At 44.7% G+C, this 19,810-nt stretch overlaps 1 gene segment (V, D, J or C); it reads right to left on the reverse strand.

The window, feature by feature from the left end:
* LOC105856880 (immunoglobulin kappa variable 2-28-like) overlaps window positions 1–19,810 on the reverse strand; it is a 339,993-nt gene that overhangs the window by 16,654 nt on the left and 303,529 nt on the right.

Consider the following 19,810-nt stretch of genomic DNA (forward strand, 5'->3'; position numbering starts at 1 on the left):
TAGCGATCATCCCTGAAAAGATTTTATTTTTCAATATACATTTAATTTTATATTTAACTGATATGACAACCATATTACAAAAAATAAACAAAACACAGTCATCTCTCACTACTCTCATGCAAGTTTTATTTTGTGCAGTTATATTATTAATATTAAGGATAGATGGGATTATGCCACTGCTTCAAATCTCATAGCCCCAATATCAAAAAATGCTTAAGTCTTGCTCATACTCTATTCTCCACATGGGCCAGAAAGGTTCTCTGCTCCATGTGGTCACTCAAGGCTCCATCATCTTGTATTTGCACCATTTAGAGCATATGGCCTCTTCAGTTGTGTTGCAGGTAAAGGAGGAACTGGAAATTGCATGTGGCCTTTTTCCTTGCCTCAGCCTGCAAAGGATGTATGTCACTTTCCTCATATTTTATTGGCCATCACTAGCTACATCTGTAAGGAGACTGGGAAATACATGTGAGCAAATGGAACATATGAGAGTAATAATGTCTCTAACATATTTACTGTCCACATGTATACAAATCATTTGTATAGATGCATCCATAATTTACACTATTATTATATCACTATCACTATTTTCTCCTAAAATTACATAAAATATTTTTATATATTAAATATCTATGTGGTCTTCATAGTTACCATATTTATCACTGCTTAGTAGTTTAAATCAGCAGCATTAATGGCTTCAATGTTCTATTATATTTATGTACCCTAGTTTATAAGTTTATTAAACACTTAAGTGGTAATCTATTATTATTTTTGACCATTACAACATATTGAATTGATCAAATGACATACCTAAGATTAATTTCTAGTGCCATGAAGCTTTCCAGTTTGGATAGTAAAAAGGAAGATGATTTCTCTACTCATATGCATAAATTAATTCTATGTTCCAAATTTTATTTGTTTGGGCATAATGTTTAGATATGGCAACTCTCATTCGTTTTGACAAGAAAAATCCAAAGCACATAAACCCTGAATCTTATATGCTTATCATCACAAACTCTCTAATGTTCTGTTGGGGTTCATCCACAGTTTAAATTAAAGCTGACATACATAGAGTCACACAACTAGTGATTTTAGGGTGGGAATTTAACTTGGCTTTGGGGACTACAGCTAATAGTAACAGAGTCAGACATTTTTCCTTTCAATCTCCTATTACAATAATCAGAACATTTTTATTCACCCAGTTATAGTTAAAGACTTCCCCTGATTCACTGTATACATACAATGAAAGATCAAGAAAGAGAAGGAAAGTTTTCTTTTTATCTTTTTTTATTGTCTTTATTTATTTATTTTATTTCTTTTTATTTATTTTTTCACCCAACATGACTTTTGACTAAAAGAAAGAAAGTTTTAAATGGAAGCTTTAACTGTACAAGTTTGGCCTCACAGTTTTATTAGGGGGGCACAATCATCCATTTTTGGATAGATTTCTTCTAACATCTGATATGAATGATATGAAGAGAGTCTTTGAGAACCTGGTTAATCACAGAAGTGTATATTTCACCGGAAGGCTGATCCTTACCAGTTATTGAATGTCCTGAGCTGCCTTTAGAAAATGTTACTGTGGAGCAAGGACTGAACAGAATCAGTGAAATTTATTGAGAACGATGATTATCCAGGTTAGTATATATATGATTGACTAACTTAGGCAAAAGACAGTCAAGAAACTGGGAATGCTTGCTCTTCTGGTTTTTGTTATGATGGACAAGGTATTCCATATTAACACTCCTGATGACAAGTACTAGGCAGCCCTAGTCACCAGTTAGATCATCTAGCAGTTTGTAGTTTTAGAGCTTCTAAGTTGATATTAGAACTTCTAAGTTTGACTTCTGTCTTTTCTAGTCATACAGTCACACATTCTGTGATGATATTTTTGGCTTCTGATTTACACTGGATATTTTCACACCCCATTGCCCATGACATTTGCTTTTGTACTCGCTGATTGCTTTGCATAAGCCCCTCTAGGCCAAGGCCAGCTGCCCAGGTTTTATAAACCAGACTTTTGCAATGTGAATTGCGCTGCACCAGGCAGGCAGGGAAGGCAAGATGGTGTCACAGACCCAAGTCCTCTGGTTCCTGTTGCTCTGGGTCTCTGGTGAGGAATTTAAGTGTCACACTCTCTTCAGAGCAATATCTGTGTAGAAATCAAACAAATTTAAGATGTAGTGGGAAATAATGACTATTTCCAGTATGGCCCCAATTATGTGCTGACTTATAATAATGCTATTAGAAAGCACATTTGAAATGACATATTTTAATGTATATACTACAAAGTGTGTGTCCATGAATGTATGATCATTTTCCATTCCTGATTACAGATGCCTGTGGGGACATCGTGATGACCCAGTCCCTGAGGTCCCTGGTCGCATCTGCAGGAGAGAGGGTCACCATCAACTGCAAGTCCAGCCAGAGTCTTTTATCCAACAATAAGAACTACTTAGCCTGGCACCAGCAGAAACCAGGACAGGCTCCTAAGCTGCTCATCTCCTGGGCATCCACTCGAGCATCTGGGGTCCCCGACCGATTCAGTGGCAGTGGGTCTGGGACAGACTTCACTCTCACCATCAGCAGCCTCCAGGCTGAAGATGTGGCAGTTTACTACTGTCAGCAGTATCATAGTGCTCCTCTCACAGTGCGTCAGACTCGAGCACAAACCTCCTCCCCGGGCCACAGATCAGTGAGTCTTTGCTGCAGAGGATGCTTCCTCCTCGCCCAGGCCTGCCCATGCATGCTTCTTCCACCTGCCTGCGAAGTCCCATCTCTTGATTTATTTCTTGGAGGGTCTGCAGGGCCCAGGAGAGTATTAAGGGACTTGACTTTTTTCTGGATCGCTTTTTGTGGGAGATTATTAAAGAAGAATGTTGTAATGATCTCTTAGACATTGTCAGGAGTTTTTGTGTCACAAGAACCTGCATGTTTCACATGGACAGATCACATGACAGAGCCAGTAAGATCTATCTTTACCCTCTAGATGAGGGTCCAGTGAATTTTATACGCTGATCTATCAATTCTCTCTTCCATGTGTCTCCTCTGACCCTAGAAACTTTCCATTTTGATTCCTTATTCTTTTGGTCTTCTTTCTTTACCTGATGTACTTCTTTATTCTTAAACATCTCAAACCCAGGCATTCTGAGTTTCATGCATGAGTGAAGGGACTTTCAAGGGTAAAGACTAGACCAGATTTCACTGTCCACGTCAACGTCAGAAGCTAGGAGGTGCCTCTTCTGTACCCCTGGGGACAGACATCAATATCAAGGGTGGGTGGAGATACTTTTTGCTGGATTCCAGGTTGGTCCAGAAACCCCACTCTGAGTCAATCTGTGGGGTCTCCAGAGCGGGTCCCCAGTGTAGGTTCCCCTGAGGAGTAGCTGTACAGGACAGTCGGTGAGTCTAAGGTCGGTAAACAGGGGACCCTCAAGATGAAGCCTGCTCAAGCTGCTTTCCTGTCTGCAGGACTTTTCAGAGCTTTTAATATGCTGGTGGACCCTCTGACTGTCTGGGAGCAGGGAGAACAACACAACTGAGTTCCCCCATTTTATCCTCCAGGGAATCTCCATTTCTCCCCAGGGCAGCTGGCAGTGGGGGTTGGGTGGAGAGCAGGCACTGGGGTTGACTGAGCAGACACTGGCACAGGGCCTCTGAGTCATGCTGCAGGATCCTCCCTAGGCCTTGGCCAGGTCCACATTTTTATCCCATTTGAAGCCAATGCAAAAGTAGAAGAGCTAACAAAACAGCTGATCAAATCAACATCCAAAAAGATTTTGATAAGTGGGGATGCTGGGCTACTGGATTGAAAAGACAGGGTTGGGGGTGGGGGTGGGTAAACTCACAACTAAGAGACACAGGTGAGCATTGCGTGGGGGAAGGGCACGCCTCTAATCCTGGCTTGGGTAAGGCAAAGTCATAGTATGTAACCAAAATGTTTGTACCCCTAAACATTTTTTGGGGGGGTTCTGAATGCTCAGGCTGGAAGCCACAGCAGTAGCCATCTAGGCGGTCGTGGACTTGCAGAGACACCCTGCCTCTGAGAGGGGGTGGCCTGGCACCTGCCCCCAGCATGCCCAACCTTTAGGCCATGTGACTTGCCGCTCCCTGTGTGACCTGCCAGGCTCTCATGCTGGTCAGCTCTGCTGCAGGCCTCCAGCCAGCAATGGGGGCTCTGCTCTGCCCCTCTGGTCCCCCAGGGGGCCAGCGTGGATTCCCACCTGGTGCCACTGCCTACCCTGCACTGCCGCTCCTCATCTGTGGCCTGGCACTCACAGGCCACAGAGTGCTGCCCATCTGTCCCTCTACCTAGGCAGCCCTGCACAGGGCTTCATTTTTCTTCTTTCAGCAGCAAATACTGCATCAGGGAGTCCTCCCTTTTCCGGAGGTGCAAGTCCTTTCATGAGCCATAGGAGGCTGCCTTGGGTGCCCCACGGAATCCCCCCTCTCCCTGCCCAGCCATTGCAGGAAGTTTGCACAGAGCAGTGCGTGGGTTCCGGCTTAACCAAGGTGCGCGTGGTGGGGTGGGAGGGATGGAAGGCGCCGTATCACGGTCCTCCCCACCAAGGGCGGCAGTGAAGCCGATCGCCCCCAGTTCCGGGGCAGAAATGAAATCCTCCACCACCCCATGCAACTTTCAGGGCCCAACTCCAGCCCCGGGAGGCGGCGCAGGCTCCGCGCGTCCAGAGCCAGTGAGCGCTGCTCGTGGCCACCTGTCCGGTGGCCTCCCCAACCGCCGCTCGCGTGCCCCCCCCCCCAGCAGTTCCTACCCGGTCCTCCGCGGCTGCCGGGCTGGCTGGCCAGTAGTCGCGCTCAGGTGGCTCTCAGACTCATCCCGCCGCCCCCTGGCGGCCCCGGCGCAGCCGCTTGCGGGTTTCCAAGGGTGCGCCGCTGGGGCAGGTTCCCAGACTGGAGGTCCACACCGTCCCTTCAGCCGAGTGACCCCGGGCCAACTCTTGGGCCAGCTATGACCTTGGTGATGCTCCGCAGGTGGGGAACGCCCGCAGGAAGTGCGGGGATGTGCGAGCCTCTGGGATCTGCTGAGGACAGTTTGCAGAGTTTGCAGTACCTGCCCCAGGTCCCAGCCCAGCCTCCCCATTGCCCAGAAAGTGCGACGGGTGTGTGGGGGGAGGAGGTTGGGAGGAGGGGAAGCTCCTTTCATAATAAAAGCCCTGGCCAGCCACAGCCATCTGGAGCAGGGGCCCAGGTGCCAGGAATGAATGGGCCCCGCCCTGCCCGCCGACTGCTGGGTGATGAGGCAAGGGGCACCAGGCAGGGTCATCCTTTCCTCTAAGGTGTGGGGGTGCTCAGTGAGTGGTGAGCTCCCTGTCATGGTGCTGGTGCCCTGAGGGTCGCCCAAACTGCCACCCTCCCCTCCAAAGCCTCTGTAAGGCAGTTCTTTTTCGCTGGGACCTTTTCACTTTGTTGGGGCTCAGTTCCCAAGGGCGATTTGGAAGGAAAATCCGTTTTTTTTTTTTTTGTTTGTTTTTTTTGTTTTTTTGAGACAGAGTCTCGCTTTGTTGCTCAGGCTAGAGTGAGTGCCGTGGCATCAGCCTAGCTCACAGCAACCTCAAACTCCTGGGCTCAAGCAATCCTGCTGCCTCAGCCTCCCAAGTAGCTAGGACTACAGGCATGCACCACCATGCCCGGCTAATTTTTTCTATATATATTAGTTGGCCAATTAATTTCTTTTTATTTATAGTAGAGACGGGGTCTCGCTCTTGCTCAGGCTGGTTTCGAACTCCTGGAGTAAGTGGCTGATTCCCATCTCTCTGCTCAGGGTGCGCAGATGGTGCCTTTTTGTCCTCTGAATCATCCACCGTTGACAGTGGCACGGTGGACCTTGGCACTTGCTATGTCCGCTCCCTGGAGTGAGTGCCCTAGATATCGCACGGTTTGCCCCTCGTCTCCTTCGGGTCTCTGCCGGAGTGTTCCCTCGTCACTGACGCCCTCCCTGACCACCCTGTTTGCAGCTGCACACCCCTCCCTCCTCACTTCCACATTTTGGTTTTTCTTTTCTGAACTAGGCAACTCCTTGGAAGCTGTATTAAAGGATTTTAAATTTGATAACCAATAACCCTCTTCCTTCTATTAATAGGAAGCATCACTTCGTGTGTCATTACTTCTAGAACTTCGGCTGAAGGGTTGCTGGCTGCCCCCAGGTTTGCGGTGCTGCCTCTGTCTACACTGCGAACCTGTAAGTAGGAAACACTCAATGCAGACAGGCGGGTGCTAGAGAGGAACGTTGTATTATTTTTCACCAGAGGATGCTTCCCACTTCGTTACGAGTGAGTCTATCTTTACCTTCACCAGTTAGAAGATTTCCAACTTGCTATAAGGACGTTTCAGGGCCCTTTGTCTATTGGTCCCCATGGGAGCCAGTGGTGCTTTCGCAGCAGGGGCCCTGGGTGGGTTGGGATTGACGGAGGCCCAGTCACCTAAGGCTCTGCATCCGCCTCAGCCCTGGGAGCTGTGGGGGCTCCCAGGGGAGTGAGATCCCATTCCTGCTCTCCAGGGGTTCACATCCTGGTAGAAACCAGAGCTGTGGGAGGCAGGGAGTGCTGGTGCCTGCTCAGAGGGTGGCGGCCTTCCAGCTGGATGAGGTGGCCTTAGGCCTGCAGGGTGGACACAGCTGCGCGCTGCAGAGCAGGCTGGGGGGATGCCGCGGAGGGGGCACAGGGAAGCTTGCAGCCTGGGGAGCTTTGGGGGTGGGCCGGGGGACCCACTGGGGCAATCTGGGGAGGCTGGGTCCTGGGAGTCTTCACTACCTGGGCTGTGTGACTTCCCATTTTGGTCATGTGGACTCGTTCTGATCAGATGACAAGAAAGCAAAATAGCTCCTTTTCTCTTTGCTGCAAGATTCATTAACCAAATTCCTGAACAAAGAAGAGACTGTGGCTATGACAGAAGCCCAAATCCACAAAATCCTCAGCCCAGCATGCCTCAACAATGAATTCACGTCGCTGATCTGCTGTTGGGAGAAGCAGCTTGTTCAGTGCGAGAACACCGGGCAGCGAAGTCTGACCCGACTGGGCTCAAACCCAGCCCTGCCCCGTTCCAGCAAGGCATTCAGGCTCTGAGCCTCAGTGTTCTCACCTGTGAAATGGGTAACAGTGTGACCCGGCACACAGTGGGCGCTCAATCAGCTGCTTTGGCTGCCTCCACTGATAGCGGTTGGTGTCCTTTAGAGGATCATGGCATGTCAAGTCCACCCATTCAGAACAGCTTCCAGGAAGCCACAGGCTCCAAAGCGATTGTGGCCGTGGGAGACAGAAGCTCTAACCTGCAAGGTACAGAACGAGAGGGCTCGAGTGGTCTTTAGAGAATCCTGTGAGGCTCCAGGGAGCAGGGAGGTGGCTTCTTGTGCCCTTCTTAGGGGGTTTTATCCACTTTTCCGGTTCACATTCACACCAACTCCTGAGAAAGCATTAACTCACCTCCTCCACACCTTTCAACCTTTTAGAAATCTGAGTCCTCCATGAGCCCAGCCAGCGAAAAGAATCATCATGAAAAAGCCCAGCTCCCGAAATGGCCTGTTTCTGAACTAGAAATACAATGTCAACCCTAGGTCACCATAGCAAAGAAAGACACAGTTTAAGCCATCATTAATTCCAGAAACTAATGACTTAGCAGGACTAGTTGCTGATTTTGATTTTTATAATTACTCGCCCAAGTCGTGCATGACACTGTCAACCCCATCCCCAGCCTGTGACAGCCCTGGACAGCAGCTGCAAGAAATACATAAGTCAATACTGGCTGTTTTCTAAAACCCACTTCCCTGATAGAACTCAATGCCACTTTTCTTGTTGTGATGAGTGGCTCAGCTTTGCTGTTTCATGGGAACCTCTCCTTTCCTGCCTCAGGGCAAGGGGACAGCACTCTGCTGTTGCTGGAGTGATACTCACTGTATCAGTGGAGAACCGGTGCTCTCCTAACATGCAGAGTCAGTGTGCCTTTGGCCCCTGCTAACAGGGACAGGAGACACGCATTAGTCGGCCTGGCCTGTCTGCCGTGCCCCTCATGCACGCGCTAGAACAAACACTGAAATTCTGATCTGAAACTTACCATGATTCAGAATGACCCCCTTCTCTATGTCATTAATCCCTGGCTTTTATCAACTATGGCTCCATCTCCAAGCTCTGGGCAGCCCTGGGTCCCTGCATGGAAGGCCTGTGGGCGCAGGTGGCATTCTCAGCCCAGCCAGCCTCATGGGGCCTGCTCTCGTTCTTCAGTTTGGGGTCTCCTGGGCCTGGGCATGGTGGCCCACAGGCCTGGCCATGCCCTCTCACACTCCCCACTCCCCATCTAGGTGAGTGCTCCTGGCCCAGATGGAAGTCACGAAGACCTTGCACCCAGAGCCGCTTCTCAGCTGCCAGCAGCAGTTCCAGCAAGCCATTTCCGGTTTCCCAGCACGTGATGTGCTGCTCTGGGTAAGTTTGGCAGGATTTGAAAGTGAAATGGACTTGCAGAGAGTCTGCGCCTTGTGGGCAGCTCAGGTCTGCTGTGCGTTCAGCTCACAGCGGCCATCTGTCCAGAGTAGCAGAGGCTGCCAAGAGCCCAGCCCAGGGATTGATGCCAGGGCCCTGGCCTCTACAGCTCCAAGTGGCCGTAAGGAGGGGTTGGCCTTCCTGAGCTGGGTCGTGGCTGTTTGCAGCACCACCTGCACACATCAGAAAGGACACAGAATTCAGAGTGGAAATGCAGGAGTCGGGGTTCTCCTCTGCTGTTCCTGCCATTTTGCCTGTGGGTGTTTAGGCTGTTCCCCTCTAAGCCTCCTCTCCTGAAATGCGGGTGATGGGGCCATGCCCTGCCTCTGTGGAGCAAGTGAGAGGTGGCCAAAGTGTCCTCAGTAAATAGTCAAGGACTGAACCACAGGCAGGAGCATAACTGCTGCATGGCTGGGAGACCAGTGCGGTGGAGCTGAGTCCACACCACGGGCTGCCGTTGGGGTCCAGGAGATGCTTCCTGTGGGCACACTCGGTACTGGGCCCGAGCTCAGGGCCTGGCACACAGTGGGCCCCAGTTTGTGGTCCTGCTGCCCTATTTCATCTCTAAATCTGCCCCAGGAGGGCTGCAATGTTATCCCTCTGGACCAAGAGAAACCAAGGGCCAACAAGGACGCTGATGTGCTGCTGTGGCCATGGAAGGGACTCCACCCTGGCACCAGGTTCCAGGTGCGTGGGGCTCATCCAGTCTAGGCCAAGGAGGCCAGGACAGGAACCAAAACAGTTACAGTCCGTGCCTTCATGGAACCTCTCGCTGCACCCGGGGTAGGAGCCATCCCGAGTCAGCCCTGCTCGGCCTGCAGCCCAGTGTTGGGTTGTGGTATCTGCCATTTATTCTCCCTCGTCCTGGGCCAAGCCGGCTGGGTCCAGAGATGCAGAGTTGGCCCTTACCCACTTCTTACTGCCCCAGGAGTGTCACTTAAAGGTGGATCCTAATGTCAGCTATGTTGTAGCATCACCCTCACACCAATCCGAATTTAAAGAAAAAGAAATTGAATATTTCAAGTGTAGACATTACAAGGTCTTTAAAAGCCTAAAGTTATAACTGATTTTCAAACAATAAATGGAAAGGTCACTGAAGCCTTTTACGGGTTTAAATTTCTAATAAGCTAAATATCAATCTCTATAATGATGTCAACAAAAAACATCTTGTTTTCTTTAAAGAGGAAAATGTTCTTGCGACCCATAAAGGAGAAAAACCACTGTGGGTTATACTCAGCCATGATTGGCCGGTTTCTTGCTCTGACCTCATAAAGAGCCATTGTTATCCAACTAGTAACACCTGTATGAGCCCCTGGCTGGGCCTAGGATTTTGTCCTTATTGCTCAGGAAGCTGCCTTTTGGTGACCTGTGGAGTTTGACTGTAGTGAGACTGCTTTTTCCTTTTTAGTTAGCATTGTTAGTGTGGTTAGTATAGTTAGCATTCTTTGTTAGCTGTCTTAGGGTAAGATAGTACTGTTTGTTAGTGTTGTTACCATCCTATAGTTAGCATTGTTTGTTAGTAGCATTAGCATACCATGGTTAACATTGATTTTTATTAGTGTTTGTATAGTATACTTAGTATTGTTTCTTTGTAATGATAGTATAATGAGTATTGTTAGCCTATTTAGATTATTTATTCGTATTATAAAAGTGGTTCATAAAGTTAGTATTGCTAGTATCGTCAGTATTGTCAGAGTAGTTAGTATAGCTAGCATTGCTAGCACTCTTAGCCTAGTTAGTATAGTTGGTAGTGTTCATGAGTTAGTTAGCATAGTTAGGGTAGAGTTAGCATAGTTAGAGGTGAACATAGAGTAGGTTGTGGCCTCCAATTCATCCACTGAGGGGCTTAACAGTTATAAGCTCCTCAAGAGCATTGGCTCAGGCACCTACGGCAAGGTGATGCTGGCCCAGCACCTTCCTACTGGGACCCAGATGGACATCAAAATCATGTCCAAGCAGACCATCCCCAGCCTGGAAAGTGTCTCTATGGAGGTCAAAGCCACAAGGGCCCTGAATCATCTGAACATCCTTAAGCTTCTGGATGTCATCGGGAATGAAGACGCCCTCTGCTCAGTAACAGAGTACGCTAGTGGCAGGGACCTTTTTTGGCACATAGTGAGACGCCACCGCGTGAAGGAGGAGAAGACCTGGGCCAAATTCTGACAGATCCTGGCTGCCGTGCAGTACTGCCAGGAGAACCACATTGTCCACCAGGACCCGAAGCCCTCCAACATTCTACTTGATGAGAAGGAACATCAAAGTAGCTGACTTTGGCTTTGCCATGACATTTAGTGAGAGGAAGAAGCTGCACATCTTCTGTGGAACTCCTTGTTTTGTGCCCCAGAAATGTTCCTGGATGAGGAATACACGGGACAGGAGGTGGACATGTGGAGCCTGGGTATTGTCCTCTACACCATGACAGCCAGAAGTCCTGCATTTGATGGTGACAACTGGGAGGAACTTAAAAGTAACATCACCCATGGAAGGTATGAGACACCTGTTTTCATTTCTGAAGAACTGAAAACATTTTTGAAGAAGTTCCTGACAGTTGACACCCAGGGGAGGCCCACCCTTCCTGAAATTATGAGGAACATTTGGACCAAGGAGTGGAAGTTGCCAGAGGTGACTGGGAAAGCCACAGTGACTGCCAGGCCTCTACCCAGCCTGCAGAGGAGTCCCGATTCCAGCACAGCCCCACAGCACGGCTCCATAGCACGGCCCCACAGCACGGCCACAGGGCCTTCTCCTCCACCCACAGCACCAGCAGCCATGGGGAAGAGCAAGGAGACACCTCTCCCTAGAAAACATCCTGGGAAGCCAACTGTCTTCGGGCTGGGCAGCCAGATGGAAGACCTCCACCTCTCCCTCTGAGGAGGGCCAGGGCTGGAAGGGCTCACTAGGAGATTTCCCGACTTTATATTAACAATGTGCTGTATCTGACAGCCCAAAAGATCTGCTATAGACAGGTAAACAAGGTGCTGCCAGGGAATGTGGACAGCGGAGGCAGCAAGAGCAAGTATGTGGGGCGGTCCAGCCATATTTCCTGCATCTATTTCATTTGTTATGGTTTTACTGATACTAGTTTTAATAGAGAAGTCATAATTGCATACATGTATGGGGTACAATGTGAAGTTTATATACATGTGCATTACGTGGAATGGTGACATGAAGCTAATTAATGTATCTGTCCCCCCCCCCCCGAAAAACAAATGCAGCATGATGTCACGTAGGTGTTGAATCTGCAAAGCTGACCTCATAGAAGTATGGTAGTTTGATGGTGATGAGAGGCTGGGGAATGGCAGAGGGAGGGCATGGGTAGTTTGTTCACAGGGCACACAGTTTCAACAGACAATAGGAAGAAGCCCTGACATCCTTCGCACAGTAGGATGGCAAGCGTCAATGAGAATGTATTGCACATTTCTAAATACCTGACAGTCCCCTTCAAATGTCTCCTTGCCTTTAGAGTGGAGAGCAAGAAGACCCAGAGCCTCCCGGATCTTGACAACATGGAGTGGGAGGTCAGCCAAGCGTGGACTCACAGCTCTGTGAGGGAGCCGGCAAGAAGCAGCCTGCGGCCTTCAGAGGCATCTGAGCCATAGTAGAGTGAGTTGAAGCAGGGCCTGGAGCCTTGGAGACAACAGGGCCCCTCTGCCCCCACCGGGTCCCCTTTGTTCCCCAGTGTGGATTTTCTTTATCCTTAGCAGCCCGGTCAGCAGTCACCCAGTGCTGCTGTCTCTAAAATCTATCCCTGGCTCTCACCCCTTCAGCAATACTTTTTTGTTGTTCTTGTTATGTCATCACACATTATGATCCAAACACGGGAGATTCAAATACATTTGAATTATTTTGTGAAACAACTTTATTTCTAGGAACCCAGGGTTTCAATTCTATGGAAGCTTTCATCCTTCGGAGCTCTTCTGGACTTGAAAGCTCCTCATTAGGTTGGCTGACCTATGTTCCTGGCTCATTTTTACCTCAAGGTCTCAATAGATCATTTTGTTAAGGAGATAGAACATTCCAGATTGGTACTCTGTAGCCTTTCATGTCTTTGTTGAGAAGAGATGGATGTTGAAGGATCATTCAAACCTGCCTTGTCTTGTTAGTTGACTTTCTGCAGTTTCCAGAGCAGAAGACACAAGGTGGACACTGAATTGCACTGTCCTAGATTCTGAAGTTTCTAGTTATGAATCCTTGTTGTGCCAACCAGGAGAAAAGGGTGAGTGGAGAACTGACTGTAGTTTAGTCTATTCATTTCGCTTTAATACATTGAACAGTTTTCAATGGCATATTCTCTTTGATTTAGTGAGAACTAGCGAGAGCATTCTCTTTTGTCGAGGGTAATAACAAGTTTGTTCAGAAGGGAATCCCTGAAAAGTCATGTATCATTACTATCAATTTTACTTATCACAAAGGAGACAAAGGGAAGATTTGAAGGAGGAGAATCTTCAATTTTGAAAATGATAACTTTTTTTGTTGTTTTGCCTTTGGTTTTAATTTAGTGTTTTCATATGTGAAGATAAGCACATACAAAAAATAACAGAAGTTGACAATAGGGTTTCCTTGGGTTAAACAAGAAAGAACTACAATGGATTATGGGGTTTACTTAGGTTTCCTATAGACAAATTTATAGTGATAGCAAATTGTAACATTTTTCAGGACTAACAGTGTTGTACTTAAAATCCAGAAACAAACAGAACATGATTATCAAAAAGGCAAAAGAAGAATTTCCTCAAGCCTTAGTTTGAATGATTAGTCCAGTTGATTTGGATGCCAGTACACCTTGATTTATGCTGTTTATACATTTTTTAAAAGGGCAACCCAAACCCATAAAATGTGACTTTCTAGACTTTGGATATCAGGCTCTATAGATTCTTAGGTTCAGAAGTCAAAGTTTTTGAAACAGTGAAAATACATGAAAACAAAACAGGAACCATGGCATCCAAATATTTTTCTAGCTCATTTTTTCTACAGATGTATCATTGATTTGGAGTAGGAGAGTTCTGGCTGTTATCTATCAATAATAACGCATTCATCACAGTAAATGTATACTATACTGATAACATTTATGATAGCAAAAAATTGGTAGCCATGTAAATTTGTCTCTGAAGTTAGAGCTGAAATATTCTCCTGGCTCCCAACATCTGCTCTTATCCATGTGTTTATAGGAAAATTGGAAACACTTTACTTCTAACTAAGTAGATTTTCATCCTAGGAGGTTATCTTTTGTATTTTAAATTTTCCCATGGCAATTTTATTCTGTATGGAAATAGCTCCCTGAAGAACAGACTCTTTACTGCCTTGAAATCAGATTGGGACTCAGTTGTACCCCCTATGAGGGTGAGCAGGTTGCTTCATCTCCCATTTGTGAAACAGGGGAAGTAATAGCTGCCCTACCTAAGTAAGATCATGCTTGGAAAATGACTGCAGAGACTTACAGACATTACTTTGGACTCTCTACTCAATGCCATAGCTTTTGTCAGCTAATTTACATATATATATTAACTCCTTTAATCCTCTAACATAGCCATGTGGTCTTAATTCTCGTGTGAGATTTGAGTGAGTTATATATGTAACCTAAGTAAAACTTAGTTGTTCACCTGCAAAACAAGAGAAATAGCTGTATCCACTCTATAAGGCTGCTGAGAGAATCAAAGTAACCCATGAGTGACTTAGCCCAGTGCCTGGGCTCTTTTTAATGCTCAAAAAATGTGAGCTAACATTGCAACCTTATAGACTTTGGGTTAATTCATGGGACCTGTTACATAACAATGCCCGATTAGGATGATGTCATTGGTCAGAAATCTTATTGTATCTATTTTCTACCTATCATCTATACCCATCTAGTTTTTACTAAGAAGATGGAAGAGAGAAAGAGGAAAATTTTATTTGGCATGTAGACACTTAAAGCATGTCATTTTAGTGTGCCTGTACCAAGTACCCACTGGCTGCTAACCCAGATAACAAAAGTAAAAGGCAAAGCAAGTTATCCTGGCTCAGGTTACTTGGTGTTGATGTAGCCTTGGGAAGAGTCTAATAACGGAATAATATGGACTAAGTTTTCTTCATCCTGAAAAGTATAAACACACATTCTCCTAGAATGTATATGGAGGGGTAGTGTTTGTGTTTTTTTGTTGTGTTGAGAGATAGGAATAGGGTGACAAAATGAGAAAAGCTAATATTAATACTTGATAGATAGTATTAAACTTTGATTTAAAATGGAAAAACCACGGTGGTACCAGAAAAATCTGTGAAGTAAAGCAATGAAATGAATTATCAAGATAATTGGAAATATATTCATGTCAGGTCTATGTTGACTGGAATTATAGTTACTAATGTATATTTTAAATTAATTATAATTTTTTAGACACTCATAGTTTCCATCTCTTGAAGGAATGCTGATGATTTCTGCCAGCTTTTCCCCTCTGCTTTAGGTGAACTGATTGACAGGTGATTGTTTTGGGCAAGAAATGGGAAATTGACCAAGTAAAAGTGTGCAAATATTTTTTATTTGGAATTATTAATAGAATGCTATGTTTTCCTTTTTATGTTTAGACTTGCTTTTGGCTACCAATATAGGTTACAAGTGCTTTGTAAAGTGAAAAGCAATATATCAACATTAATTTTTGTACCTTGAGTTATGAAATGTAAAGAAAATCTTTATCATTTGAAAACATTAATTTCCTAAAATACTAATTTATGTAATTATGGAAAGTGCTGATAATTTTTTTGTACAGACAGAAATACAAGCAAAATAGCTTTTTAAAAAGTATTTTTATGCATTTCAAATCAGATCTCTCCAGGGGAGTCTTTTAGGGCAAGGGGTTGCATAGACAGTTCTTTACATCATGCAGTGAAAAAAAAATAGGGAAGAAGAATCTACTCAAAAATGCAGAAGGAGATGAGCCTTAGAGAAGAGTTTGTTACAATAATCTAGATACCTCATCTGCAAACCAGAATGTTCTTACTTGAAATGTGTCCTGTAGTGCAGTACTTACAAATAATGTCAGGTAGGATACTATAATGACTTTCTTTCATGTCTTAGAAAGCAGATGCCACTGGAGAACAATGGCCAAGAGGCAGACCTAAATGGATGAGTAATAAGATATCACTGATTTCTGTTCTTTTTTTTGTAAAGAAAGATTTCTGGTTTTTAGAAGAGAAAAATTGTATTCATTAATTGTATGAATTTCTATGTTCTGGTTTGCTGAATCATTGAAAGGGTTAAGGCAAGTGACAAAGTATCACCACTTCTTACCATTAGGCTCCAGGTGTTTAATCAGGACACTTTCCTCTACTAAGGTGACTCCTTTTTCTTTCTTTTTTCACCGTCAAAAGAGTCCCCGCTCTTCCTTCCAATGGGGCAAGGATGAAGTGACTTGTTTAGTAGGTTGAATAACTAAAGTTATAGGGTACAATGAGGATTTGGAAACTGATTGCAAATGGTGATATTTCAGATGAATTATGTATGAGACAACTTATAGTGTCCCCCCCCCCACCACAATGGCTTTGTTATGGACACATCTCATTGTCTAGGTGGCTTCTGTTTTCTTTTTGACATGGCATCCTTAGGAAGCCAGGGTCTAATGTGCATTTTTTCTTGCTTCCTTTAGTAATCACTCTTTATGTCCTGACATTGGAGACAAGTTGCATCCACGAAAGTGCACTTGATCCCCCAGGCACACAAATCCTGAACCTTTTGAGGCCAAAAATTCAGTGATCACTGCAAAACTGCTGTGAACTAAAATACAGTCTTAAGGCTCCCCCTCCTCCACACCAGCTTATTATTGAATGGAACCCCTGCTGGCTAAGGGGATATCCTAAAACTAAATTGCCTACCACAAGGAGGGAGGTCAGACATGTCTCATCATGCCCCCCTCCCTTCTTGGAGACATCCTTTGTAACCCATTAACAGGCCTAAGGGGGTATGCAAGACACACCTTCAAGTCCTCAATTTATACAACAAATATATGTCCAGTGGCTTGTCTCTGACTAACAGACTTCCTCCTTATCTTAACATATGCCAAGCCTTTAGACAAAGCTTCATATCTTCAACCAATTACAAGTCAAATAATTTTTAAAGCCACCTGTAACCTATAAGCTCCCTCTCTTCGAGATGACTCACCTTTTCGGGCCAAACCAATGTATGCCTTCCATATATTGATTTATGACTTTACCTGGAACCCCTGTCTCTCTGAAGTGTATGAAAGCAAAGTTTAACCCAACCACAGTGAGTTTACTTGCTCAGGGCTACTTTGCTAGGCTCCAGGTCATGGTCTTCAAATTTGGCTCAGAATAAATCTCTTGAAAATTCTTTTACAGAGTATGGCCCTAGACATGGGTGGGGCTCAGAGAAGACTCAGGACTGCTGAAGGAGTAGCCCAAACTCAGCACTAGGTACTGGCATATCCCTTTTGGGCCCTCCAGTTTCAAGCTTCTCCTTTGGTGGAACTGGAAGTCCTCCTGAGCTCTGGGTCCCCAGTTTTTCATTGATGGTCTTGTTTTACTTTGAGCTGGTTCTTTTCCTAGGAATTGTTGTTTTGGATCCCAATTTAAGAATTGAAGGTGCATTCTAAAGAGTCTTATCTATTGTCTTGTCATCCTAAAATTTCTGTGAATTAGCATTTCTGTGCATTTGTGAAAGAGGAAACTTAGCTGTCTTGTTTGTAGATAAATGGGAGACTGAGTTTCACAGCTCTGAAGACAGGGGGCATTTTACTCCTCCCATCCAAAAGGCAGCCCTGGGCTACCAGGGTCCTGAGTGGGAGTTGCCTGGGGCAATTTCCTGAAGTGTGAGTGGCCCTATAGGGAACCTCGCAACAAATTAACCAAAAGAAGGCTCATCCAGAAAACATACATAAGGGCTGGTCAGTCCACATTTTGAACCCCCTCTTAGGTACTAGACTCCCAAAGAGAGAAACTGAGACATGTAAGAGGGCGGGACCAACTCAGTGGTGAAACATTGCTTAGCTCCTCCCACAATCAGCACACTGTGATCTATGAAAACCAACCCTAGTCTATACCTTGGTGTCTTCTTTTAAAGAGAAATGGTAAAAATCCTTTAAAAATGAGGAAAAACATGGAGAATGACCCCCTTCAGGCACCCCAGTTGGTTTGTGGTGCCTCTACTTGCAAGTATTTTTGTAAATGAGAAGGTTCAAAGGCATGCCAGGTTTTCTAGGGCTCCAGCTGGTTATAGCTGATTCTTGTGCACAAGTTTTTGCAGAAAAACAAATTACATCAAGGAAAATTCAGAGCTCAAATGGTTCACCTACCACTGTAGAATTAAAATGTCTCTCATGCTATTTCTCTTTTTTTTTTTTTTTGGCTACTATAAAACATAACTTTTTTTATTCATGTTAAGATAACTCATTGTTTATGTTGCTGGCAATTGAAAGGTTATCTGGAGATTCCGTTGCCAGTTGTAGCTAAATTGCAAAAAATGAAAACTCATTTTAAACTGAAGACAAAAAAGGGTAAAGAGTTTTTTTAAAAAAACAAATTGCCATGGAATGGCTTTACTGAAAACTTTCATCCACAGGCTTAATAGGTTACTTATAAGGGCAACCAAAGTTTGTCATATGAACAAGTTCCAGTTTTGTGAGAAGAAATTTGGATCCGGCTGTCTTTTATAGACTGGTGAGTTGTGTTACCATCTCATGACTAGAGGTCTAGGGTACAATATTTTAGAACTTTGTGCGTATGTGTGTGTGTGAATGTATGTGTTTAGGTATGTTTTGTGTATGTCCATGTATTACATGTTTGTGCCTACATGGTTCCAGACTGGCTCAAAAATAAGGGAGTGCTGATAAATTAATTAAACAAACCCAAATGGTTCATGTGAATTTAGTAATCCTTGGTAAATAAGCTGGAGTATTATTAAAAAATAAAAAGGTATTGGTAAACTAACAATAAAAATGTTTTCAAATTGTCAACATACATTTGTTTTTGCCGGGGTTTTACTGCACAGTTTTGGTTCCTGAGGTGTCAACATTTGACATAAAGGTTATGAAACTATAAACTCAGCTAAAGACAAAATGATCTGTGTTTGTATGATTTTTGATAAGTAAGGTAAATTTAATATTTGGTCTAATCACAGTCACTAATTCTGAGTTACCAACAAAAAATACCTATGTAATTAACTTTATATATGTAAATGTGCCTAAGTGTCAGCAAACGAGAATAAATAAAACACGAAGTAGACAGAGCACAAAAAGAAACTTAGGGTCAAAGATTTATAAAAATATTTTGGTTTTTGTCTTTTTTTTTTTTTTTTTTTTTTTTTTTTTTTTTGAGACAGAGTCTCACTTTGTTGTCCAGGCTAGAGTGAGTGCCGTGGCGTCAGCCTAGCTCACAGCAACCTCAAACTCCTGGGCTCAAGCGATCCTCCTGCCTCAGCCTCCCGAGTAGCTGGGACTACAGGCATGCGCCACCATGCCCGGCTAATTTTTTTTTTATATATATATCAGTTGGCCAATTAATTTCTTTCTATTTATAGTAGAGACGGGGTCTCGCTCTTGCTCAGGCTGGTTTTGAACTCCTGACCTTGAGCAATCCGCCCGCCTCGGCCTCCCAAGAGCTAGGATTACAGGCGTGAGCCACAGCGCCCGGCCGGTTTTTGTCTTTTAATCCTAATTGCAGAAACAGTCTCTTTCTACTGATTCAATGTCTGTAGAAAGGTACACAAAACGTGTTTCTAACTCACTATCATCTGGTATTAATAGTACTGTTAGGGATTCAAAGTTGTCCTCCAAGTTGTAGTTAGAAGACCTTAAATGGAAAGCTTTAGTTTTCCCTTAATCTTGTCCATTTTTGTCTTACTCTTTACAGGCTAGCCAGTTATGTGTACATTATGTTGCTGTAACAAAGTTTTTGCCTAGAAAAAATTCCTAAACTGCTAATTTTTGTGTAGTAATTTATTTTAAAGTAAAAAGTGAATGATTGTTAAAATCCAAAGATTATCTCAAAACAGTCCTACTCTTTAGAAATAAGGCATGTACTCAAATTTACACCCAAGTTGAGAAAAAAAATCTTTTGAAACTATTTAGATTGTTTTTATTTTTTATTTATTTACTTATTTTTGAGACAGAGTCTCACTGTGTTGCCCAGGCTAGAGTGAGTGCCGAGGCGTCAGCCTAGCTCACAGCAACCTCAAACTCCTGGGCTCAAGCAATCCTCCTGCCTCAGCCTCCTGAGTAGCTGGGACTACAAGCATGCGCCACCATGCCCGGCTGATTTTTTCTCTATATATTATTTGGCCAATTAATTTCTTTCTATTTATAGTAGAGACGGGGGTCTTGCTCTTGCTCAGGCTGGTTTCGAAC

Source organism: Microcebus murinus, chromosome 3 (genome assembly GCF_040939455.1).
Source record: "Microcebus murinus isolate Inina chromosome 3, M.murinus_Inina_mat1.0, whole genome shotgun sequence".
NCBI classification, from domain to species: domain Eukaryota; kingdom Metazoa; phylum Chordata; class Mammalia; order Primates; family Cheirogaleidae; genus Microcebus; species Microcebus murinus.